At 45.8% G+C, this 25,995-nt stretch overlaps 1 protein-coding gene across 2 annotated transcripts in view; it reads left to right on the top strand.

The window, feature by feature from the left end:
• The window catches only part of MYO7B (myosin VIIB), a 523,403-nt gene that overhangs the window by 66,838 nt on the left and 430,570 nt on the right, over positions 1-25,995 (top strand). The window lies entirely within an intron of this gene.

The raw sequence follows: 25,995 nt of genomic DNA, 5'->3' as shown, positions 1-25,995 counted from the left end.
TAGCTTATACATGTATTTAAACTATCAGATACTAAAGAGGTGTGACAACACATTAACACTACAAATTCTAGATAGACCCTCTGCACACTGTTACACCCTTCCCAGCAAACTAAGCAATGAAAAACACGAAAATGAAATATCCCTGCTTTTCATTGCATAGTTTGCTGGGAAGGGTGTAGCAGTGTGCAGAGGGTCCATTCAGAATTTGTAGTGTTTGTGACCAAAGTCACATGAAAAGTCACGCTAGTGGGAACGGAGCCTAAGGCCGCGTACACACGCGCGGACTGTTCGCCCAACCTTGTTCGTCAAACAGTTTCGGCAAACAGTCCGCTCAAAATTAGCATGGACGGACATGGCCACACACGACGAACGAACAGTTTGCTGAAACCGTGCGCGATGACGTGAACGGCACGTACGACGGGACGAAAAATACGACGTCCTATACACTGCATTATAACTTTCGGCGTGTAAATCCTTTCTGAGCATGCGCGGAACTTAGTTTGACGAACAAGCCTACACACGGGCGGACTGTTCGCTGAAACAAGGTTTCAGCGGACAGTTTTTCGGAAATTCCGTAAAACCTTGTTCGTCAAACTGTCCGCTGAAACTGTCCGCTGAAAGCCCACACACGAGCGGACTGTCCGCCCAAACACTGTTCAGCGGACAAAGTTGGGCGAACAGTCCGCCCGTGTGTACGCGGCCTTAGTGTTTTCTAAGCCACTTATCCAGAACAAACATGCAGATACATACTCCTGTCTTCACTTTAGAGCTGTCTGTTTTCAGCCAGTGACATAGAAAGCACTGAACCTAGAGACAGCCAGCAGTGGTGTTCTTAATGTTTCTGTCGGTATAGGCTTCTTCTGACTACGTCAGTACTGTAAAATTTCACCTCTTCATTACCATGCAATTTTTCTGTTTTCAGTTCTGTGATACAGTGCCTTGAAAAAGTATTCATATCCCTTGACATTTTACACATTTTGTCATGTTACAACCATAAACATAAATGTATTTTATTGGGATATTATGTGATATACCAACACAAAGTATTACATAATTGTGAAGTGGAAGGAAAATGATAAATGGTTTTCCAAATTTTTTAAAAATAAATATCTGAAAAGTGTGGAGTGCATTTGTATTTAGCCCTCTTACTCTAATACCCCTAACTAAAATCTAGTAGAACCAATTGCCTTTAGAAGTCACCTAAATAGTAAATAGAGTCCACCTGTGTATAATTGAATGTCAGTATAAAGAATACATATGTGAAGCCATCAGAGGTTTATTCAGTGGCAGCCCGTCCAATAGGGACGCACGAGCACCGCCCGCCATCCATGCGTTCAGCCCCCTGATCTACATAGAGGGCACTGGGCCATGAATTCCAATGGGGGAGGGGGGTTAAGCATGTGATTAGTGCCAAAGGCTCTAATACACTTCACAAAAGGGTGGGCTTGGGGCGCAGTGCACTGCGCTCCGAGCCCAACCAATGAATATTCGCTATTCTCACACTAATCCTCCTCCTGGCCAATCAGGAAGCGGGTCGTGACCTGGTTGGCTGAAACGAAAGGCAATACTATTGGATGTATAGCGCCTAGGAGGAGGAGAGAGGTGACGCATGGTGGAAGGCCAAGGAAAAAATAGCGCCTGTAAAGAGCCTCTCCTGTCTCTCCAGTCTGAAAGCCCAAGGGCTTTCACACTGGTGTGGTGTGCTTGCAGGACAGTAAAAAAGTCCTGCAAACCGCATCTTTGCAGCGCTGTAGGAGCGCCCCTGCCCACTGAAAACAGAGCTGCACTTTGTCTGCGGTTTTAACCCCTTTTTGACTGCTAGCGGGGGTTAAAACCACCCCGCTAGTGACCAGATAGCGCCGCTTTACCGCCAATGCCCGCCCCAGTGTGAAAGTAGCCTAAGTCTTGCACTGCACAAATCTGGCCTTTATGGAAGAGTGGCAGCAAGAAAGCTATATTAATGAAAGAAAGCCATAAGAAGTTACATTTGCAGTTTGCGAGGAGCCATGTGGGGGACACAGCAAACATGTGGAAGAAGGTGCTCTGGTCAGGTGAGAACAAAATTGAACTTTTTGGCCTAAAAGCAAAATGCTGTTGTCACGTACCTGGTTGGAGGCCGAAATGGCGAGAGGGCTCCCCTTGCGGCTGAGTGCAGTACACCCCTGAAGTTGGGTACAGAGGGTGTAGTGCCCAGAGAAGCACAGGTTGCCAGATGGATTCCGGAGATAAGAGCTGGTGGGCACCTGAAGGACACCAGGTAATGCAGGAAGCACAGCAGAGTTAAAGTCTATAAGAATCCTTGGTAATACTTGGCAAGGTGTGCATAAGGCGCAGTAGTGAAAGCCAGGCCAGGGGTCAAACACAGTAGATCCAGCAGGAGGATGAGGCAGGTTGCAGAAACGGGACAAACCAAAGGTCTGGTATCAGGAAGCAGGCAGGAACAGGTAACTGTAGCGAAGTCCGTAATACTAGCCGGGATCAGGTATAGGAGAAGACAGCAAGTCGGTAAAGCAAGCCAGGGGGTCAAAACCAGAAGAGCAGATCAGACAGGTCAGGAACAAGCCGGGTCACAACAGGAATCCAAATAGTGCTTTCACAGAGGTTCAGGGACACAGGAAGACTGACAAACCAGCAACTGCAGACACCAGCAGACTTCCTTATATAGGACCATGTGACCTGCTGGTAGAGATACTGGGTCCTAAAGTCCTTCTCCTGCCAGAGATTCTGGGTCCTAGAGCCCTTCTTCTGCTGTTGGCTCCCTGACAACTGACACTATAGCCAGTTCTCCTACGGACATTTCCCTGACAGTGCCCCCCCCCAAGGGGCAGCCTCCGGATGCCCCAACGGGCCAATGCTTCGGGATGTCTTCTGTGAAAGTCTCGCACAAGTCTAGGAGCATGCACATTGTTTTCAGGCTCCCAGGAATTGTCTTCGGGAGGGTACCCCTTCCATTTGATTAGGTACTGAACCTGCCTACCCCTCCTCCGGCAATCCATAATGGCTTCGACCTCAAATTCTGTTTCCCCTTCTACCAAGACTGGAGGTGGAGGTGGCTCTTCTCTTCCAGGGAAGGGACTGGGTACAGCTGGTTTAAGCAGGGATATGTGGAACACCGGATGGATCTTGTAAGTATTGGGTAGTGCCAGCTCAAAAGCCACCGGATTTATCTCTCTTTTGATTTCAAAGGGACCGATGAATTTGGGTCCGAGCTTCCGGGAGGGACATGAGAGCTTGAGGTTTACTGAAGAAAGCCATACCTTGTCCCCAATCTTAAAGACAGGATTCCTTCTTCTTCTCTTATCATGGAACTTTTTATAGTCCTCTTGGGCTTTTCGCATGGCCTCCTGTAGCAACCTATAGTTGGATTGAATGAACCTTAATCGATCCTGGACAGCGGGAGCAGAAGTTTCAGGTATAGTATTTGGAAGGAAGGAGGGATGGAATCCATAGTTTGCCCAGAAAGGGGACTGATTGATTGCTGCATGCAAAGAATTATTGTATGCAAACTCAGCACAGGGAAGAAGGGAGATCCAGTCATCCTGCGAGCAAGTACAGAAACACCGAAGGTACTGTTCTAAGGTCTGGTTAGTCCTCTCTGTTTGACCATTGCTCTGAGGGTGGTAAGCTGAGGAAAGACACACTTCTATTGATAGAGATTTGCAGAGATCTCTCCAGAACCTGGAGGTGAACTGTACCCCTCTATCGGAGACAATACTATCTGGTAATCCATGTAATCTGACAATCTCTTTAATGAACATGTTTGCTGTGTCTGAGGCGGAGGGTGTGCCAATCATCGGAAGGAAGTGTGCCATTTTGGAAAGGCGGTCTACCACCACCATGATGGTGGTGCATCCCCCAGAGGGGGGCAGGTCTACTATAAAGTCCATGGATATTTCTTTCCAAGGTTGTTCAGGAATGGGTAATGGCCTCAAAAGTCCCCATGGCTTGGCATTGCAACCCTTGCTGCGCTGGCATATGGTGCAAGAGTTCACATACTTTCTGCAGTCCTGTCTTAGGCTGGCCCACCAAAATGAACGCTGAACGAGTTCAGTGGTTCTTCGTATCCCAAAATGCCCAGCAAGTTTATGGTCATGTGAAATTTTTAGAACCTGGAGTCTGACTGGCTGGGGAACAAAAATTTTATCCTGGTGCCACAAAAATCCATCTTGATTTCTCAGTGAGGAAACTTCTGATCCAGAGCACTGGGTTGAGGCTTTCTTGATTAAGGTCTTTAAGTCAGGTTGGATAAGCAAAAAATTCTGGGTAGATAGGATCGTACTTGGCTCTGTCATTTCAGGGGTGTCCGGAAACATTCGGGAGAGTGCATCTGCCTTCCCATTCTTGGAACCTGGCCTATATGTAATATGGAAATTGAACCTGGAGAAGAACAGAGCCCAGCGGGCTTGCCGAGGTCTTAAACGCTTGGCTGTTCTGAGGTACTCCAGGTTCTTATGGTCTGTAAAAATCATAATGGGATGAGCGGCGCCCTCCAATAAGTACCTCCATTCTTCTAGGGCAGATTTAATGGCCAGAAGTTCTCTATCTCCCACGTCATAATTTCTCTCTGGTGGGCTCATCTTTCGAGAGAAAAAGGCTACGGGGTGAAGAAGAGACTTAGGTCCCTGCCGTTGGGACAGGATTGCCCCTGTAGCAACTTCAGAGGCGTCCACTTCCAATACGTAAGGCAGGGTCGGATCTGGGTGCCGTAGGATTGGGGCGGAAGTGAACAGGTTCTTTAATTTGTCAAAGGCTGTCTGGGCTGCTGGAGACCACTGGAACCGGACCTTCTGGTGGGTCAGCTGAGTGATGGGTGCTATGGTGGTGGAGAAATCCTTCACAAACCTCCTGTAGAAGTTGGAGAACCCCACAAAGCGCTGAACACCTTTCTTGTCTGAAGGAGCTGGCCAGTCTAGTATTGCTTTCACCTTCTTTGGGTCCATTGAAATTCCTTCTGTGGAGATAATGAGACCCAGGAATTGAATAGATGTTTTTTCAAAATCACATTTGTCTGCCTTAACATATAGTCCATGTTTTCTCAAGGTTGAGAGCACCTTTTTTACGTGGATTCGATGAAGCTCCAAAGAGGCAGAGAAAATGAGGATATCATCGAGGTATACGATTACAAAGTAATCCAGGAATTCCCGAAAAATGTCGTTCACTAGATGCTGGAACGTGGCTGGGGCATTGCATAACCCGAACGGCATCACAAGGTATTCAAAGTGGCCGAACCGTGTCCGAAATGCTGTTTTCCACTCATCACCCTGGCGTATGCGGACAAGGTTATAAGCGCCCCTCAAATCCAATTTAGTGAAAATCCGGGCGGTTCGGAACCTTTGGAAGAGTTCAGGAATGAGAGGGAGTGGGTATCTGTTCTTTACAGTGATCTTATTGATTTCTCTGTAATCTACACATGGCCGCAATGTACCATCCTTCTTCTCCACGAAGAATATACCTGCCCCAGCAGGAGAAGAAGAGGGTCGGATAAACCCCTTTTCAAGGTTCTCGTGAATATATACTCGAAGGGTCTCCAGCTCATTTTCAGATAGGGGGAAGATTCGTCCAAACGGGATCTCGGCCCCTGGGAGTAGTTCAATTGGACAGTCATAAGGCCGGTGAGGTGGGAGGACATCGGCCTTTTTCTTGTCGAAAATGTCTATAAACTCATGATAGGCTGGAGGAACATACTGGAGATTACTGAGAGCAGGTTGCACCGCCAGACAGCTAACAGGCTTACTGGAGCTGGGAGTAAAGCAATGCTGCAGGCAATATACTGAAGAAAGAGAGATTTCCTTCTTGGCCCAATTGATCTGTGGGTTATGTGCCTGCAGCCATGGAATTCCCAAGATTATGGGAAACATGGGGGAACATAGGACATCAAATCGGACAAATTCTTGATGGCCGGTATCTGTGGTAGTGAAGATGGGCATGGTTTCCTGGGTGACAACTCCAGAACTGGGCAGGGAACCATCAGCCAAAAGAACCTCAAGTCTTTGCTTTTTTTCATAGAGAGGCACACCAAGTTTCTTAGCCAGAGACAAGTCCATAAAACAGCTACATGCCCCAGAATCAATGATTGCTTGTAGCCGAATCTCCCTTTCTGCCACTTGTAAGGAGATGGGGAGAACAAGGTAAGAATGGCAGGATCCAGAGACTTGGAGATATGTGGAAGTTGGTGGGTAGACCTTACTGGGTCTTATGGGGCAGCTGCGCAAAAAATGTCCGGCCCCTCCACAGTACAGGCAGAGATTGGCCTGTTGGCGGTGTTGTCTCTCCTCAAGAGTAAGGGAGGAACGGGCCAGGCCAACTTGCTTTGGTTCCCTTCCAGAAATTGCAGGGCAAACAGATGTGGGTGCTACAGCAGGAGAAAACTTGGGTAGCATCTGTGTAGGCTGGAAGGATTGAGCACGTTCAGACCGCCGCTCCCGCAGGCGCCTGTCAAGCTGAATGGCTAGGTGAATAAGTCCATCAAGAGAGTCAGGAATAGCAACTCGAGCCAGTTCATCCTTAAGGATCTCAGACAGTCCTTGGCGGTACTGGAACCTGAGTGCTGCCTCATTCCAGTTAGTGTCAGTGGACCATCTGCAGAAATCAGCGGTATAATCTTCCACTGGGCGTTTTCCTTGCCGTAGAGCAACTAAGGCAGATTCAGCGGAGGCCGCACGCTGGGGGTCATCGTACAACAGAGTCATGGCCTCAAAGAAAGTGTCCATAGTATTCAAAGCAGAATCTTTTTGTTCCAGCAGGTTATGAGCCCAGGCTTGGGGTCCCTCAGATAATAAAGAAATGACAAATCCTACTTTCACAAACTCAGAAGCAAAAGTTCTAGGTTGGAGGGCCAGGTACAGTAGGCAGGCATTCTTGAAGGCCCTGAACTTTTTTCGGTCACCGGAGAATCGTTCGGGTGTAGGTATTCGTGGTTCAGGAGGAGGCAAGGAAACTGGAACCGTATTAGAGGAGGATGAACTAGAGTCCACCAAAGCTGGAGCAACAGGCAAATGCTGCAGCCGACCCTCCAACTGGAAATAGCCGTCCTGGAGCTTCTGTACAGCTTGTGTAAGGGTGGTGACTTGCTGACACATCACTTTGAGCGGGGAAGCACCTCCGTCGGCCTCGGTCATGGCTGGTTTGTACTGTCACGTACCTGGTTGGAGGCCGAAATGCCGAGAGGGCTCCCCTTGCGGCTGAGTGCAGTACACCCCTGAAGTTGGGTACAGAGGGTGTAGTGCCCAGAGAAGCACAGGTTGCCAGATGGATTCCGGAGATAAGAGCTGGTGGGCACCTGAAGGACACCAGGTAATGCAGGAAGCACAGCAGAGTTAAAGTCTATAAGAATCCTTGGTAATACTTGGCAAGGTGTGCATAAGGCGCAGTAGTGAAAGCCAGGCCAGGGGTCAAACACAGTAGATCCAGCAGGAGGATGAGGCAGGTTGCAGAAACGGGACAAACCAAAGGTCTGGTATCAGGAAGCAGGCAGGAACAGGTAACTGTAGCGAAGTCCGTAATACTAGCCGGGATCAGGTATAGGAGAAGACAGCAAGTCGGTAAAGCAAGCCAGGGGGTCAAAACCAGAAGAGCAGATCAGACAGGTCAGGAACAAGCCGGGTCACAACAGGAATCCAAATAGTGCTTTCACAGAGGTTCAGGGACACAGGAAGACTGACAAACCAGCAACTGCAGACACCAGCAGACTTCCTTATATAGGACCATGTGACCTGCTGGTAGAGATACTGGGTCCTAAAGTCCTTCTCCTGCCAGAGATTCTGGGTCCTAGAGCCCTTCTTCTGCTGTTGGCTCCCTGACAACTGACACTATAGCCAGTTCTCCTACGGACATTTCCCTGACAGCTGTGTGTTGCGGAAAACTAACATTGCACATCACCCTGAACACAGCAGGGACAGGGAAGCTGGTCAGAGTAGATGGGAAGATGGATGGAGCCAAATACAGAGCAATCTTTGAAGAAAACCTGTTAGAGTCTACAAAAGACTTAAGACTGGGGCGGAGGTTCACCTTCCAGCAAGGCAACAACCCTAAACATACAGCCAGAGCTGCAATAGAATGGTTTACCGTATACACTTGAGTATAATCTGAGTTTTTCAGCACATTTTTAGGCTGAAAAAACCCCCCTCGGCTTATACTCGAGAGAGGGTGCCCATTTGCAGATTTACCTTTGATTACTAAAACAACATGTGTCTCCAGCTGTGTCATGCCCATCTGCAGCTGTACCTTTGATTACTAAAATAGCTGGTGTCTCCCGCTGTGTAATGCAGTCTGTTCGGTGGCCATCCATTGTAACAATGCCCTGCCTCCTCCTTGTCCATAATAGATGGAACACTGAAACGATGCTGGGAAGCTGTATCAGTGTTCCATCTATCACAAACGAGGAGGAGGTGGGGCTTTGTTACAATGGATGGCCGACGAATATACTGCATGACACAGCGGGAGACACCCGCTGTTTAGTAATCAAAGGTACTGCTGCAGATAGGCAAGACACAGCGGGAGCCACCCACTGTCTTAGTAATCAAAGGTAAAGCTGCAGATGGGCACTGATGATACAGATGGGCACAGTGAGGCTGCAAATGGGCATTGTTTACCCAGTAGCTGCTGCATTTCCCACCCTAGGCTTAGACTCGAGTCAATATGTTTTCCCATTTTTTTGTGGTAAAATTAGGTGCCTCGGCTTATATGCAGGTCGGCCTATACTCGAGTATATGCGGTAGATAAAAGTATATTCACGTGTTAGAATCGGTCAAAATCCAGACCTAAATCCAATTGAAAATATGTTGCAAGATTTCAAAATTGCTGTTCACAGACACTCTCCATCCAATCTGACAGAGCTTGAGCTATTTTGCACAGAAATATTTGCAATAATTTCACTTTCAAGATGTGCAAAGCTGGTAGAGACATCCCCAAAATGACTTGCAGCTGTAATTGCAGTGAAAGGTAGTTCTACAAAGTATTGACTCGGGGGCTGAATACAAATGCATGCCACACTTTTCACATATTTTTAAAACTTATAATTTTCTTTCCACTTCACAATTATGTACCACTTTGTGTTGGTCTACTTTAGCACATAAAACCCCAATAAAATACATTTATGTTTTTAGTTGTAACTTGACAAAATTTGGAAAATTTCAAGGGGTGTGAATACTTTTTCAAGGCACTGTACTTTGACTGACAATGACATGATCAAGTAGCACTCTACCTGAGTGTTTTTTTAATCAACGTTTTGAGACATGTAAAGCTATATTTTGGTGGTATTTAGTAACCACTGGGTTTTTATGTTTTTTTTATTATTATAAAAAGGAAAAAAAAATCCTTTTTTTTTAGTGCCACAAATTTTGAAAGTAAAAACAGGTCAGCACTGAGGTACAGACGTACGGCATTGATGAGGGTCTATGTACAAGTCAGATAAAACGACAGCAGAAGGGCATGTACAGGCATATTAATGTACCTGTACATTGCCCTTTAAGATGCTGCATTGCAGGTGCGACGCCCACCGCAAGCTCTGTGAGCGTGATCGTGGGTCCCACAGACTCTATGTCTGCGGGGATACCAGCGGTTGTCTCACAGAGAGGAAGAACGGGTAAATTCTGATTTAAACAAGCATTTCCCCATTCTTCCTAGTGACAGGACACTGATCACAGCTCTGATCGGGAGCAGTGATCAGTGTCTTGTCACACGTAGCCCACCCCCCCTCACAGTTAGAATCACTCCCTAGGACACACTTAACCCATGCAGCGCCCCCTAGTGGTTATCCCCTCCACTGCCAGTCACATTTACACAATCAGTGCATTTTTTATTTTTTTTAAACAATCGGGTCTTCTTTATTGAATAAAACACAGAGCAGAGAAAATACGGCTGATCAGTGCATTTTTAATCTCACTGATCGCTGTATAAATGTGAATGGTCGTAAAATAGCGCCAAAAGTGTCTAATCTGTCTGCCATAATGTTGCAATCACAATAAAAATCGCAGATCGCCGCCATTACTAGTAAAAAAAAGGATTAATAAAAATGCCATAAAACTATCCCCTGTAGACGCTAAAACTATCCCCTTTTGTAGACGCTATAACTTTTGCGCAAACCAATCAATCAATGCTTATTGCGATTTGTTATTACCAAAAATATGTAGAAGAATACATATCGGCCTAAAATGAGAAAAAAAAACTTTTTATATCTTTTTTGGGGATATTTATTATAGCAAAAAGTAAAAAATATTGAGTTTTTTTTTCAAAATTGGCGCTCTTCTTTGGTTTATAGCGCAAAAAATAAAAACCACAGAGGTAATCAAATACCACCAAAAGAAAGCACTATTTGTGGGGGGAAAAAAGACATATATTTTGTTTGGGAGCCACGTCACACAACTGCACAATTGTCAGTTAAAGCGACGCAGTGCCAAATCGCAAAAAAAGATCTGGTCTTTGGCCAGCCAAATGGTCTGGGGCTGAAGTGGTTAACTCACATAATTTTGCTGGTCTGCTGCATAGTTTAAAAAGATACAAATGATGACAGAAACAACTCCAGTTGGTAGCATTGTGTAGGCATAGCACAGGGAAAAAATTATCAATCAACCTCAATTCAGAGGTTCTCAGTGCTGGTTTGCTACAATGCAGCAGATTCCAGTGCAAGAGTAGTGGGTGTACAGATGGGGTTAGAAAATAAAAAATGCTGTGCCAATAAATCTCAAATATTCAATTATAGAGTAGCTAGAATCATCAGCATCATATACTGTAAAAAAAAAAAAAAAAAAAAAAACATAACCATTACATAGCTCAACAAACCAACAATTTGTAAATTAATGATATCAAATGCCACATATAAATTGCATCACTCATACTGTATATACAATGTAAATACCATAAAATAGTTAAATTACACAGTGAAAATCCTCTAATCGTGAATATAGTCTGTGCGCAAAAACATAAAAAAAACACACAACACAGTCCATATTATAGATAGTCACAAAATAGCAAACTATACACATGATTTGAGGATTTTTACTGTATGAATATTTTATGGTATTTATATACATAAGTGTTACAATTTGTATAAGGGGCTTTTTATCTCATCTATCATTTATTTTACACTTGCATGGAATTATTGGTATGTTTATGTACAATAAGATATTGGGTTATGTAGATGTTACAGTATATGTTTTAAGAAGGGACAATGTACATTTTTATTTTTATTTTATTATATTTTAGGTTTACATTAGGAAGGATTTGTGTATGGTTTAATCTTTGGCACTTTTTGTAGAGAGCTCTCTACTAACTACTATTGATTTGTATTAGGCCGCGTACACACGGGCGGACTGTATGGCCAACTTAGTCCGTCAGACAATCCGACAGACAGTCCGTCCTACTTTCGAATGAACGGACTTGACCACACACGATGAACAAACAGTCCGTTGGAAGCTTGCGCGATGACGTGTACAGAACGTACGACGGGACTAGAAATCGGAAGTCCAATACACAGCAATGCAACCTTTCGCCGTGTAAATCCTTTCTGAGCATGCGCCATACTTAGTCCATCCAACTAGCCTACTCACGAGCGGACTGTCCGCTGAAACCAAAGTTGGACGGACAATATTACGGAAATTCCGAAATACTTAGTCCGCCAGACTGTCCGCTGAAAAAGTCCGCTGAAGCCCACACACGAGCGGACTGTCCGCTGAAATGTGTTTCAGCGGACTAAGTTGGACAGACAGTCCGCCCGTGTGTACGCGGCTTTAGACTTCCTGGCACAGCGTTGTGCCTGAAAAATGCAAACAATTATTTAAAATGGCTAGGCCTCAAGAAAATGAATTACTACATAACAATCGGTACACTGATTGTGTAGCTGTATGTTATTTTGTCAGACTGGTGACTTACTGCTTGTCCTGGGATTTTTTGGGAGGTGACAGATTTTCATTCAGTTGTCTGCATAATGTAAATCATTTAATTATCAGTTAAGTATTGGTTACTTGCTGTTATTTAATAGTGTTATCTCTTTTAGTATAATGTTTTACATGCCTTTAGTTACTTTAAGCTCCAAAGTCTCATTGAGAGCTACTGTGCACTGCACACTGTTAATTGCATGCTTCTTCTTTACAGTGATATTTGTCTAGCTTTTTGTCCTTAAATATTTTTTTTTGTCCTAGTCACTCGGTACCAGTCTACAAGTCCAAACTAATCTAATCTCAGCCACCCCATGGCCTCAGTTGAGCAGGCCATTAGTGCCTCCTTTAAACAGGCCAGTATGAATCATTAATAGGCTTCCCAGTAGAATAGTGCATAGTATTATAGCGCTAGCCCACCTTACCTTCCCCTGTTCATCTACCCATTTTCTTCGCTTTAGTCATAGTAATTTATACAAGAAGTTAACTTTTTTTGTTTTTAGTCTTGTGTTATCACTTAGGCCTTAGGTGCTGTGCATTTTTTGTGTGAATGGTTTGCAATTTCCATGCGATTTTAGTGCAGTGAATTCTTGGGATGCGATTTTATTACTTGGGATTGCTACTATTGCTACTGCTACTACTGTCCTGGACAGGAGGGGAATACTTTTTTCTATTCAAGTCTAAAGGCCACAAATCACACTGCATTGCATCAAAGTAGTACAGGACCCTTCCCCCAAGTTCACATCTCAGTTGTGCTGCATTGATATGAACAGCCACCATTGAAAACAAAGCTATTTCCATTGTCATATGATTCGGTGTGACTCAAGTCACATCAGGAATCGCACTAGTGTGACCCAGGCCTTAAATGCGCTTTGATTTTTAAAAATTAACAGTAGCATATTTTTAACTGGGATATGAGTAATGACTTTGTTGCTGTTGGTAATTTATGACTATAGTACAAAGCCAAGCCTAACAAGCACATGGCCCTTCATAAATTGTAATGTTTCAGAGTGAGGCCAAGTAAAATATTAATACATTCTCAGCATTTTAATTTCTTCCACCTATGATGGAAGGAAAGAAAACTGCATAATGTATTGCTTGCTTAGGACTTTCCAGAAATTCTTATAAGCAGTCATGACACCTTCTCTTGAGAAACATCTGAAAGGCATGCACAAAAGACTTGAGACTGGGGCAGAGGTTCACCTTCCAGCAGGACAACAACCCTACTATGAAAAATATATTTTTCATTTTACATTTTACATATGCTGTATGAAAGGTAACACATAACAAAGACATAGTGGGGAATTCTCAAATTTAACTGCAAAAGTGGAAATATGCTTTACAGTATTTACATTTTCAGTTCAGAGAGTTAACTGTAGTAATAACAGGGGCATTAACTGTCAATGTCTATATTCCTGCAGACCTCAGGTGTCACTGACAGACCTCTCTACAGTCCTGCGGCTCTTTGATGTTTGCTGTCTGGCCCTTGGGTCCCAGAAACCAGTGCTTATCAAAGTATAGCACTGCACACTTGGGGGTTACTTAGAATTGCATGTTCATCTGTGCCACTTTGACCCTGTAAACTTTCCAGCCCTCCTGACACTCTAGGTTCAGACATGTTATATGTACCTTTAAATAACACAGAATACAATGCAGATTGATTATCTCTCTGGGATTTGCCTTTTTCAAAAGGGAGAGTCTTGTAACAGGGTATTAGTCAGGTAGGTCCTGGGTAAACAGCCAAAACTCAGTTGAAAAGATCCCCTGTGACAATTAACCACTTCAGCAGAATTTACCGCCTTCCTGACCGGGCCATTTTTTGTGATTTGACACTGCGTCGCTTCTACAATTGCGCGGTCATGAGACGCTGTACCCACACAAAATTGACATCCTGTTTTTTTCCTATAAATAGAGCTGTCTTTTGGTGGTATTTGATCACCTCTGCGGTGTTTATTTTTTACGCTATAAACAAAAAAGAGAGACAACTTTGAAAAACAAACATTTTTTTTTTTACGTTTTGCTATAATAAATATCCCCAAACATTTCTTCATCAATTTTGGTCAATATATTATTCTACATTTTTTTGGTAATAAAAATTGCAACAAGCGTATATTGATTGGTTTGCGTAAAAGTTATAGCGTCTACAAACTAAGGGAAAGATTTATGGCATTTTTTTGGCATTTTTATGGCATTTTTATTATTATTATTTTTTTTTTTACTAGTAATGGCAGTGATCTGTGATTTTTTTTATTGGGACATTGTGGCGGACAGATCAGACACTTTTGACACATTTTTGGGATCATTGATATTTATACAGCGATCAGTGCTATAAAAATGCACTGATTACTGTGTAAATGTCACTGGCAGGGAAAGGGTTAACACTAGGAGTGATCAAGGGTTTAACCCTGTTCCCTTAGTGTGTGTTCTAACTGTAGCGGGAAGGAACTGACTAGAGGAGACGACAGATTGTTGTTCCTAGCTAGTAGTAACACACAATCTGTCTCTCCTCTCCTCACAGAATAGGGATTTGTGTGTTTACACACGTCTCTGTTCTGGTTCTCATGCCCACGATCACGCGTGCCCGTGTTGCTAGGACACGGCAAAACCGCGATCTGTGTAAATAGCTGCTTTTTAACCATGTGATCGGCTGTATCCAATCACAGCTGGTCACATCTACACAGAGATGCCGATAATCGGCGCTCCTCACCTCACACTGACAGAGTGTGAGGAGAAGAGAGCCAATCAGCGGCATCTCCTCACAGGGGACAGTTAGGTATGTAATCAGGGCACTGATCATCAGTGCCCTGATTACAATTAAGTGCCCACCAGTACCAGCAATAATTGCCCACCGCTGTCAGAAATCAGTACCAATCGGTGCCCACAATTGCCACCAATATGGGCCTACAAGTGCCAACAATCAGTGCCCACAAGTGCCAGCAATCAGTGCCCATTAGTGATGCCAGTCAGTGCTGGCTATCAGTGCTGCCCATCAATGCTCATCACTGTGCCCATCAGTGCCGCCTATCCATGACACCTATCTGTGCCCAGTGCCCACCAGTGCCACTCATCAGTGCTCATCAGTGCCCATAAGTGCGGCATATTCGTTCCTCCTAATCAGTGCCCATAAGTGCCACCTCATCAGTGCCATCAGTGAAGCCTATCAGTGCCCATCAGTGTCGCCTCATGAGCGTCCATTAGTGAAGGAGAAAAATGACTTTTCTCTTTCATTCATTGATGGACACAGCTCCAGTAATCTTGACTGTAGGGTTATTATGCCACCTGCAGGAGAGGACTAGGCAGAACATGTAATACATGTGAAACACAACAGAACTGTACAGTTCCGCCCAGGGGACGGTGCCCCTGGTAATAACCCCTCAGCCTGCTTCCTGCAGCTCAGTTTTTTTCTGCCTAGTGAAGGACCTAAGCTCCCTGCCGGGACCTGGGAATTTTTTCAGTTTTTTGTCTTTTGCGAAAGATTTTAAGATCCTGTGATCATCTATCAACAGCTGGCTGGGTGACAGGCTGGATAATATAGATCCTTGTAGTCTCCCCAGCCTGGCCATTGAGCGTGTGCAGAACCTAGCTATGCACTGGGTCTGGCCACGACATGACCCTCAGACTCCAGGGGCGGCTGGTGAGCGCAATGCTCCGGGTCACACATATGATTGGACTACAGATGTCTTTGTCACAGTGTGCTGTGGCCCGCAGCCACCCCGTACTGCTCGGGAGTGGGTCTGTGATGGGATGCCTCCAGCTCGTCCAGATGGTAAGTACAGCTCCTCCTGCCTCGGTGGGATTGAGCAGCTGGGCAATCCCTGGGAGGTCGATTAGGGGGTCCCTCTCCTCCCTTTCTTCTCACTCTGTCCCTATTTTCCCTCCCCCTGTGGGGGATGCTGCATGACTGGGCTGTGTGTGTGTACCTAAGCCATGGGTCCTTCAGGGAGCTCTGATCCTTGTTTGGGGGTTGCACTGGCTGTCTGTGTCCCTGGGCTGTCTGTGATCTCTCTGCTGGTGTCTGTGGGCTCTGCTGCATGTGCTGCCGCCATAGCGCTGTCTGCCGCCATTTTCTATGTACATTCACTGTGTACAGTTGTTTGTCGGCCATTTTCTGTGAGTCTTTGTGAGAAGCATGGTCAGTGGCCATTTTCTCAAAGTTTGGCAGCCATTTTCCCTGTGATTTTCCTCTATACAGGGCACCCGGTGGACATTTTTTTGTAGCCTCAGCGTGGTTTTTCTCCTCAGCGCTGGTTCCTGTACCTCAGAACAGTGATTGAGCACCTTGTTCTAAGGCCCCAAAGGTGGCAGATAGGGTGGGTCAGCATGGCATCAGAAACTGGTGCTTCTTCCCCAGACCTCCCTGCAATTGCAACCGGCTCTTCTGCAAACAGTGCAGTGCCTTTGGACGCTTTGTCAGCGGCCCTTGAAATGTTCGTTGCCAGGGTGGAGGCAGTGTGCGGGCGCACAGGTGGTATAAAATGGCCCCTGCCCCCCATCCTCCAGGGAGAGTTCTGACTCAGACCTGGGCCCCGCAGTGACTGGTGGCCCCTGCTCTGATGTGTCAGAGGACGCTGAGCAGGACCGATCTGACAGTGAGGATGATTCCGCGTCCGGGTCCGCACAAGACAAAGTGCTAGTTGGAGCACTTATCACAGCTATGCGTGATACCCAACAGACCTTTTCATTCCCAAAAACAATGGTGGTGCGTTACCCCTTTTAGGAGTGCCTTCTTAAAAAATGGTTGGCTCCCCAAGTCATGGACTCCCCAGTATCCAGGTTAAATAGAGTAACCACAATCCCGGTAGAAGGGACTCCTGCATTTAAGGACCCTACTGACAGGAAGGCCGAGGCAGTAGCCCGATTCATGTTTACGGAAGTGGGCTCAGCGATACGACCAGTACTGGCCACAGCATTGGTGTCGCAGACACTTACTGAGTGGGCAAAACTATTGCACCGTGAATTGGAGAAGCAGCAGGCCTCTCCTGTCTGCATGGAACTAGCAGACCTGTTAGTGCACGGCCTTAAAGAGGAAGTAAACCCTGATGGGTTTACTTCCTCTTTTTTTCCCTGCAAAGGTAAAGCATAATGGACTACTATGCATCGCATAGTAGCTCATTATGTGTCACTTACCTGACACAGGAGCCAGCGAAGTCGCCGCTGTCCCCTGTAGTCCGCCGCATCCATCTTGCTGGTGGCGTCTCGCAGCTCCGACGAATCACAGCGGCGAAGCCGCGATGACGTCACTCCCGCGCATGCGCACGGGAGTCGCGTCTCGCAGCTCCGCCGCTGCCATTTGGCGAAGCCGCGATGACGTCACTCCCGCGCATGCGCACGGGAGTCGACAAATTAGGCAAATCCATTCTTGGACTTGCCGCATTTAGTGCGCCTGCGCGCCGCTGTCTACGGCGCATGCGCCGTAGACAGCGGTGCCCATTTTTGGGCAAATATCTCCTAAACCATATAGGTTTAGGAGATATTGCTTGGACCTACAGGTAAGCCTTAATCTAGGCTTACCTGTAGGTCAAAGTGGTTTGAAAGGGTTTACTTCCTCTTTAAGTACGTCTGTGCACATACTAAAAAAATCTATTCTCTGTCATCTTTTTAACGCTGCTAAGGCATGTATTCCTTTATGCTGGAAATCTACACAAGCACCATCTATTGGTATGTGGTTTAATAAAGTAGAGGAAATTAAAAAAACGGAGGAATTAATCTGCATAAAACGCCATCAAAAGGAATGATATATTCAAACTTGGACACCTTGGAATATATACAGTGCCTTGTGAAAGTATTCGGCCCCCTTGAACTTTTCAACCTTTTGCCACATTTCAGCCTTCAAACAAAGATATAAAATTTTAATTTTTTGTGAAGTGGAACGAAATCTATTGGATATTTTAAACTTTTTTAGCAAATAAAAAACTGAAAAGTGGTGTGTGCAAAATTATTCGCCCCCTTTACTTTCAGTGCAGCAAACTCACTCCAGAAGTTCAGCGAGGATCTCTGAATGATCCAATGTTGTCCTAAATGACTGATGGTGATAAATAGAATCCACCTGTGTGTAATCAAGTCTCTGTATAAATGCACCTGCTCTGTGATAGTCTCAGGGTTCTGTTGAAAGTGCAGAGAGCATCATGAAGACCAAAGAACACACCAGGCAGGTCCGTAATACTGTTGTGGAGAAGTTTAAAGCTGGATTTGGATACAAAAAGATTTCCCAAGCTTTAAACATCCCAAGGAGCACTGTGCAAGCGATCATTTTGAAATGGAAGGAGTATCAGACCACTGCAAATCTACCAAGACCTGGCCGTCCCTCTAAACTTTCAGCTCAGACAAGGAGAAGACTGATCAGAGATGCAGCCAAGAGGCCCATGATCACTCTGGATGAACTGCAGAGAACTACAGCTGAGGTGGGAGAGTCTGTCCATAGGACAACAATCAGTCGTACACTGCACAAATCTGGCCTTTATGGAAGAGTGGCAAGAAGAAAGCCATTTCTCAAAGATATCCATAAAAAGTCTTGTCTAAAGTTTGCCACAAGCCACCTGGGAGACACACCAAACATGTGGAAGAAGGTGCTCTGGTCAGATGAAACCAAAATTGAACTTTTTGCCCACAATGCAAAACGATATGTTTGACGTAAAAGCAACACAGCTCATCACCCTCAACACACCATCCCCACTGTCAAACATGGTGGTGGCAGCATCATGGTTTGGGCCTGCTTTTCTTCAGCAGGGACAGGGAAGATGGTTAAAATTGAGGGGAAGATGGATGCAGCCAAATACAGGACCATTCTGGATGAAAACCTGTTGGAGTCTGCAAAAGACCTGAAACTGGGACGGAGATTTATCTTCCAACAAGACAATGATCCCAAACATACAGCAAAATCTACAAAGGAATAGTTCACAAATAAACGTATCCAGGTGTTAGAATGGCCAAGTCAATGTCCAGACCTGAATCCAATCGAGAATATGTGGAAAGAGCTGAAAACTGCTGTTCACAAACGCTCTCCATCCAACCTCACTGAGCTCGAGCTGTTTTGCAAGGAAGAATGGGCAGTCTCTCTATGTGCAAAACTGATAGAGACATACCCCAAGCGACTTGCAGCTGTAATTGCAGCAAAAGGTGGCTCTACAAAGTATTAACGCAAGGGGGCCGAATAATTTTGCACGCCCCACTTTTCATTTTTTTTATTAGTTAAAAAAGTTTCAAAAATCCAATAGATTTCATTCCACTTCACAATTGTGTCCCACTTGTTGGTGATTCTTCACAAAAAATAAAAATGTTATATCTTTATGTTTGAAGCCTGAAATGTGGCAAAGGGTTGAAAAGTTCAAGGTGGCCCGAATACTTTCGCAAGGCACTGTATATTTTTTCCAATGAGGGACGGACCCTGTTTGAAAGCGATAGGGCAGACTAAATAAAGGTAATTTAAAGGGGACCATTTAGATTAACAGTGTAAAGGGATTTCTCTTGAGACTGAGTAGCACGGGAACGGGAGCACGCTCACCGCCACCGGGTTTTGTGTTTTTTTATGTGTTTTGGGGTGTTAAATTAGGGAAAATTTGAGGCAAGAAGAACTGGGACATACGTAGTAACAGGATATAATTTAATGGTATAGACAGTTAGTTATGGAGAGATATAATAAAATAATAAGTTGATTGATGGGAATGGTGGGGAGGTATATTATATATTACACTAAGGATTGAAATTGTGGGACTTAGAGGAGTGATATAAGTTCGATATATATATGTTGGAACGGTCGATATTATCATTATATATACCTCCAAATATTAAGAAAAGATGTGTTTCTTTTGTTCTGTTCTGTTTTGGTGTTTTTCTTGTCTTATGAAATAAATAAAAGATTAAAAAAAAAAAAGTACGTCTGTGGCGTGGCCCTGGATACGCTTCCCTTGCTCTCCAGAGCATCAGTTTCGGCAGTGGCGCTGCGGCACCTGATTTGGCTGAAATGCTGGTTTGCAGATCAGGCATCTAAAAAAGCCTTGATGGATTTACCCTTCCTTGGTGAGCGACTATTTGGAGCCTCGCTGGATGAACGTCACAGGTGGGAAGAGCACTTTGCTCCCACAGTCCAGGAAGAGTAAGGAGCCACGCCACAGGCAAGAGCCCTAATTTTCCGCTCAAAAGAGGCTTTTTCGTTCACCTAGCGAGCAAAAGTACTACCTCATGAAGGTTTGCCCCCCCCTTCACTTGGGTGGGGGGTTGCCTTCGGGAGTTTTCAGCCCGGTGGGCCTCTCGGCTGTCCGACTAATGGGTCTGCAAACTAATTTTATCGGGCTACAAGATAGAGTTCCTCTCTTGGCCACCAAACAGATTTTTCCCCTCCAGCATACCCTTACTCCTGGCTCGCCAGGAGGCCCTGTTTGGGGCAGTAAGGGACCTGCTCAGCCGTGGGGTGATAGTGCCTGTTCCAGATATGAAAAGGTTTAAGGGATTCTATTCCAATCTGTTTGTAGTCCCCAAAAAGGAAGGGGTACGTCCAATCTTGGACCTAAAGGCCCTCAATTGCCTTGTGAAAGTACAGAGGTTCGGAATGGAATCAGTTCGCTCCTTAGTCACTGCACTCCATCAGGGGGACTCCCTGGCATCTTTGGACATCCAGGACACCTACTTGCATATACCCATATGCCTCAGGCATCAGAGGTTTCTGCGATTTGCAGTAGGGGAAGACCACTACCAGTTTGTTGCTCTCCCTTTTGGCTTGGCTTCAGCACCCTGAGTCTTTAGCAAGGTATTAGCTCCAATTTTGGCGTTGTTGCAACAACGTGGGATCGCAATCGTGGGTTACCTAGACGATCTCCTTCTGAGAGCAGCTTCCGCTTCCGAATTAAGGGAGGATGTAACGGTCACCATGCAAACCCTGCAGGAATTTTGGGTGGGTGTTGAACCTCAAAAAGTCGGTACTTGTGCCGACTCAATGCCTGGAGTACCTAGGCTTACTGCTGGACTCTGTGGAAGCAAGAGTGTTTCTCCCTTTGGACAAACTGCAGACTCTCAGAGCCACGGTGAAGCTGTTGATGAACCACAGGTGGTCATCTGCATGCGAGTCCTGGGCCTCATGGTGGCCTCCTTTCGAGGTGGTACCATACGCCCAATTTCACACCAGAGTCTTGCAGTCGGAGATATTGGCAAAATGGGACAAATCTCCATTATCCCTGGATCGGCAGATTTAGGTGAGCCAGTTAGTCAGGGGCTCTCTTCTCTGGTGGCTGAGATCTCCGGTCCTTCGGTCCGGGAAATCATTCCTACCTCTTCTTTGGACAGTGATCACAACAGACACTGGCCTGACCAGCTGGGGTGGAGTACTGGGAGTACAATCGACCTAGGGCCTCTGGTCGTGGCAGGAATCCCAGATGCTGATCAGTGTGCTCGAACTTCGAGCAATCAGGCTATGCCTCTCCACATGGTCGATGAGACTACGATGGCGTCCGATCAGTATCCAGTCAGACAACGCCATGGCGGGGGCATATGTCAACCATCAAGGAGGAACAAGAAGCTTGGCTGCAGCACAGGAGGTTGCTCACATCCTTCGGTGGGCAGTGCGGCACATACCGGCCCTGTCGGCCATATACATCCCAGGAGTGGAAAACTGGCAGGCGGACTATCTAAGTCACCAGATGCTGGACCCAGGAGAGTGGTCACTGCATCAGGAGGTGTTCAGGCTTATTTGCCTGCGGTGGGGCACACCAGATGTGGATCTCCTGGCCTCTCGGCTCAATTGAAAGGTGCGGAGGTTCTTGTCCAGGACAAGAGATCCCTGGGTGGATGCGTCAGACACGTTGGTGGCTCCACGGGAGCAGTACTGGCTGATTTACACCTTTCCTCTGCTAAAACTGTTACCAAGTCTGCTCCGCAGAGTGGAGGCCGAAGGGGATTCCAGTGATACTGATTGCCCCCGATCGGCCTTGGTGTCCTTGGTATGCCGACCTAGTACGCCTGGTGGTGGACGCTCCTTGATGGTTACCGATGCGAGGTCCGATTCTCCATCCTGCTTTACCATTGCTGGTTTTATCGGCATGGCTGTTGAAAGCCAGGTGCTAAGGAACTGAGGTCTGTCTGACTCTGTGATTTCCACTGTGTTGAGGCCACGAAAATCTTCTTCTCGGAAAAAGATATACTATCGTACGTGGAAGGCTAATATCTCCATGTGTGAGGAGATGGGGTGGCGTCCGCGCACCTATTCCGTTTCCAGGATCCTGCTGTTCCTACAGTGATGAGTGGACCAGAAACTGGCCTTAAGCACCATCAAGAGACAGATATCAGCCTTGGCTGTCTTTTTCCAATGACCCCTGATGTCTCACTCTCTAGTGAGCACCTTTGTACAAGGCGTCCGGCATGTAGTCCCCCCGTTGCATTCACCCTTACCTCTGTGGGATCTAAACCTAGTGTTATCTGCTCTTCAGAAAATGCCGTTTGAGAACATCAGGGAAATCCCTTTGTTGACGCTCTCTCAGAAAGTGGTCATTACATCGGTCAGGAGGGCTTTGGAAATGGCGGCCTTGTCTTGCAAGTCGCCCTATCTAATTATCCACAAGGAAAAGGTGGTGTTGCATCCGCAACCTTCTTTTCTACCAAAGGTGGTTTCAGCTTTTCACCTCAATGAAGACATTGTGTTATCTCTGTGTCCTAAACCGACACATCTTAAGGAGGTGGCCCTCCATTCCCTGGACATGGTCCAGGCTCTAAGGGTATATCTGTCTGCCACGGCTCCCTTCTGGAAATCAGATTCTCTGTTCGTTTCGGTAGCTGGTCCAAAAAAAAGGACTAGCGGTCTCATCGTCCACCATTTCTAGGTGGATCAGACAGATCGTGGTCCAGGCTTATGCCTTGAAGGGGCAGATGACCGCCTTTCCTGTCACGGCCCATTCCACCAGGGCAATAGGGACATCTTGGGCTTTCCGACATCAAGCGTTAGTCGCTCAGGTGTGTAAAGTGGAGATTTGGTCGTCCATTCACACTTTTACAAAGTTCTACAAAGTTGATGTAAGTGCATCTTCTGATGCCTGCATTGGCCGAAAAGTTTTGCCATGTAATGTTGCAATTTTACACTCTTTCTTCTGTTAAGAGAAAGTTACCTTTTTGAATGTTAATGCACACTGCTGCATATGTTGACTGCAAGTTCTAATGCGGTTAGTTCAGATGGTGACTCCCCCGTTAGGGAGCAGGAGGACGTCCCTATGGTCAAGATTACTGGAGCTGTGTCCGTCAATGAACGAAAGAGAAAATAGGATTTTTGTACTCACCATAAAATCCTTTTCTCTGAAATTCATTGATGGACACGGCACCCTCCCCTCCTATTGTTTTACGTTATAATGCTTGTTGACGTACTGAGCTGTAGGAAGCAGGCTAAGGGGTTATTACCAGAGGGACTGCCCCCTGGGTGGAACTGTACAGTTCTGTTGTGTTTCACATGTATTACATGTTCTGCCTAGTCCTCTCCTGAAGGTGGCGTAATAACCCTATGGTCAAGATTACTGGAGCTGTGTCCATCAATGAACTTCAGAGAAAAGGATTTTACGGCGAGTACAAAAATCCTATCACTTACAAAATGTACTTTGTTTAAGAAAATGATAACAATTTCACATGGTTACAGTGTAGCATGACAGCACAATTGTCATTCAAAGTGTGACAGCACCGAAAGCTAAAACATGGCCTGGGCAGGAAAGGGGTGTAAGTGCCCTATATTGAGGTGGTTAATGTATTATGCTTTGAGTAATATGACATGAGAAAAAAAGATTACAAATAACGATTCATACCATGCATGAAGGGAGTAAGGGCCACGGATGGAAATGTCTTTGCTCTTTATTACCCCAAGCTATTTACAACTGCACACATGATATTGCAGGTTGTCCTTTGTCATTTACGTAGTCTGGAATTAACAAAACACATTCCTTAGAAACGTCACTCCACTTTTGTATCTAGGATACAAGAGCAATTTAAAAAATACATTAATTTGTTTGCTTTATGGATGTGGTTCTATCTTACATACAAGTAGATATCAGATTTTAGCAAGCAAGGCAAGCAAAGTTTGGAATTATATGAGTTGTTAATGATTATGGCAACTGTGACAGAACCAATCCCACACTCCGATTGAGTGCTTCCGTCAGTATACCGCTTCCTAAGTCTGAATATAGTGATCAGATATTCCAACCGCTCACAAGCACAAAGCAAGACGACACTTGCTTAGCTGCTCAACATGGATTCATTTATTAGAACCAAAATGCCAAGTATTTATAATACAGTAGAAGACTAAAACCTAACCTAATTAGCATGAGCTAATTATCTAAATCAACACTCAGACTAGTTGACTGAGAGATAAGACTTTTCAGCTCCTAACTCACTAACAATTCAATAAACATTACCATAAACATAAACACAGGGTTAATTAGCACAAACAACGATGTGTGAATACTCAATACTCAGACTAGACTCATTTACACAACAGACAGGTGGCTGGAGTTCATGACATTAGCATCTAACAGTTTGTGTCCCAACAGCATGAGACAACACACATTATATATACATATATACAGCATTGAATCTGACTAGCACAGATTATAGTGGGGTTCTCATTCACCCTGTGCACCTTAAAATCCAGGGCCCATAATCCGTCGGCAAGAGGCTCGCATTCAGTCCTCTCAAAAAGCCTGTGTCCCGGCTAGGTCTGTCACAGCGACAAATTTGTTTGTCACTGAATTTCATTTTATTGTATACTCATAGCTGTTTACTAAAGGATGGTTACAGCCTTTTCAGTTGTTTTTCTGTTTCTTAAAGCTTTAAATAATTTTTTACAAATAAATAAACTGCATAAAATTAAAAAATCTGCATCACAACCAGGCTACCGTAGCCTATTAGCCAAGCACAAAAGCAAAGAAACATTATTGCCTATATAAATTTTTTTTCTGAACTTTTCTATATAACTTGTATTTTAGTTTCACTCTTTTTGCACAAAGGTTTGCTGCATGCCATGTGAAACATGGTCCAAAAACATCGAATCTACACCACATTACTAGCCTAACATTACATTACACATTACATCAAGCCTACTAGTGCCTAATGCCGCGTACACACGGTCAAACTGTATGACGTACTTAGTCTGGCGGAAAAGTACGCCAGACTGTCCGTCGGAATTTCCGAACGGGCTACTTGCCTACACACGGCACTTTTTGAGCGGACTAATACGGTGTACTAAGTCCGCCGTACTATCCGCCCTACTTTTGAAATGAACGGACTCGCCCACACACGCGGAGGAAAGTCCGCTCATTTCGAGCGCGTCTCCAGGTAGGCGGGGCCCGCGAAGGAGACGTCGCTGGCCCCGCCGCCTGGTATGGACTTAAAGGGGAACCCCAACGCCGAAAAAAATCGGCGTGGGGGTCCCCCCCAAGTCCACAACAGACCCTTGTCCGAGCACGCTACCCGACCGGCCACGCTACCCCCCTCCTGAGCCGTACCAGGCCGCGTGCCCTCAACATGGGGGGGTGCCTTGGGGAAGGGGGGGCCGCGCGGCCCCCCCACCCCAAAGCACCTTGTCCCCATGTTGATGAGGACAAGGGCCTCTTCCCGACAACCCTGGCCGTTGGTTGTCGGGGTCTGCGGGCGGGGGGCTTATCGGAATCCGGGAGCCCCCTTTAATAAGGGGGCCCCCGGATACCGGCCCCCCACCCTATGTGAATGAGTATGGGGTACAATGTACCCCTACCCATTCACCTGTAAAATAAAAGTACAAAAAAAAAACACAACACACGAGATAAAATACTTTATTGCACAGCTCCGGGGGTCTTCCGTCTTCGGGGGTCTTCTCGCCGGACTCCTCCGCTATCTTCTTGTAGCTCTTTTGCTAGCGGAGGAGTCCAGCTTTCTTCCTCGCCGCCGGCCTCTTCTCCCGACTTCGGGGGTCTTGTCCCCCTCTTCGGTTCTTCTGCCGGGCCACCGCGCCTTCTTATAGCTCTTTTACAGGCCGGTCTTCTGTCGCCGCCGCCGCCTTCCGTTCTTCTTCTTCTTCTTCTCCTTCTTCTCCAGGAGATGTTGACTCGGCGCTCTCTCCGGCCACAATGCCAGGGCCGCGCTGCGCGGCCACTTTTATAGGGACAAGGGGCGGTGTCACATGGCT

This window comes from Lithobates pipiens, unplaced genomic scaffold (assembly GCF_037356315.1).
Source record: "Lithobates pipiens isolate NorthernLeopardFrog02 unplaced genomic scaffold, aLitPip1_a1.2 Scaffold_18, whole genome shotgun sequence".
Classification (NCBI taxonomy): Eukaryota; Metazoa; Chordata; class Amphibia; order Anura; family Ranidae; genus Lithobates; species Lithobates pipiens.
This window is presented reverse-complemented; position numbering and strand designations above follow the sequence as displayed.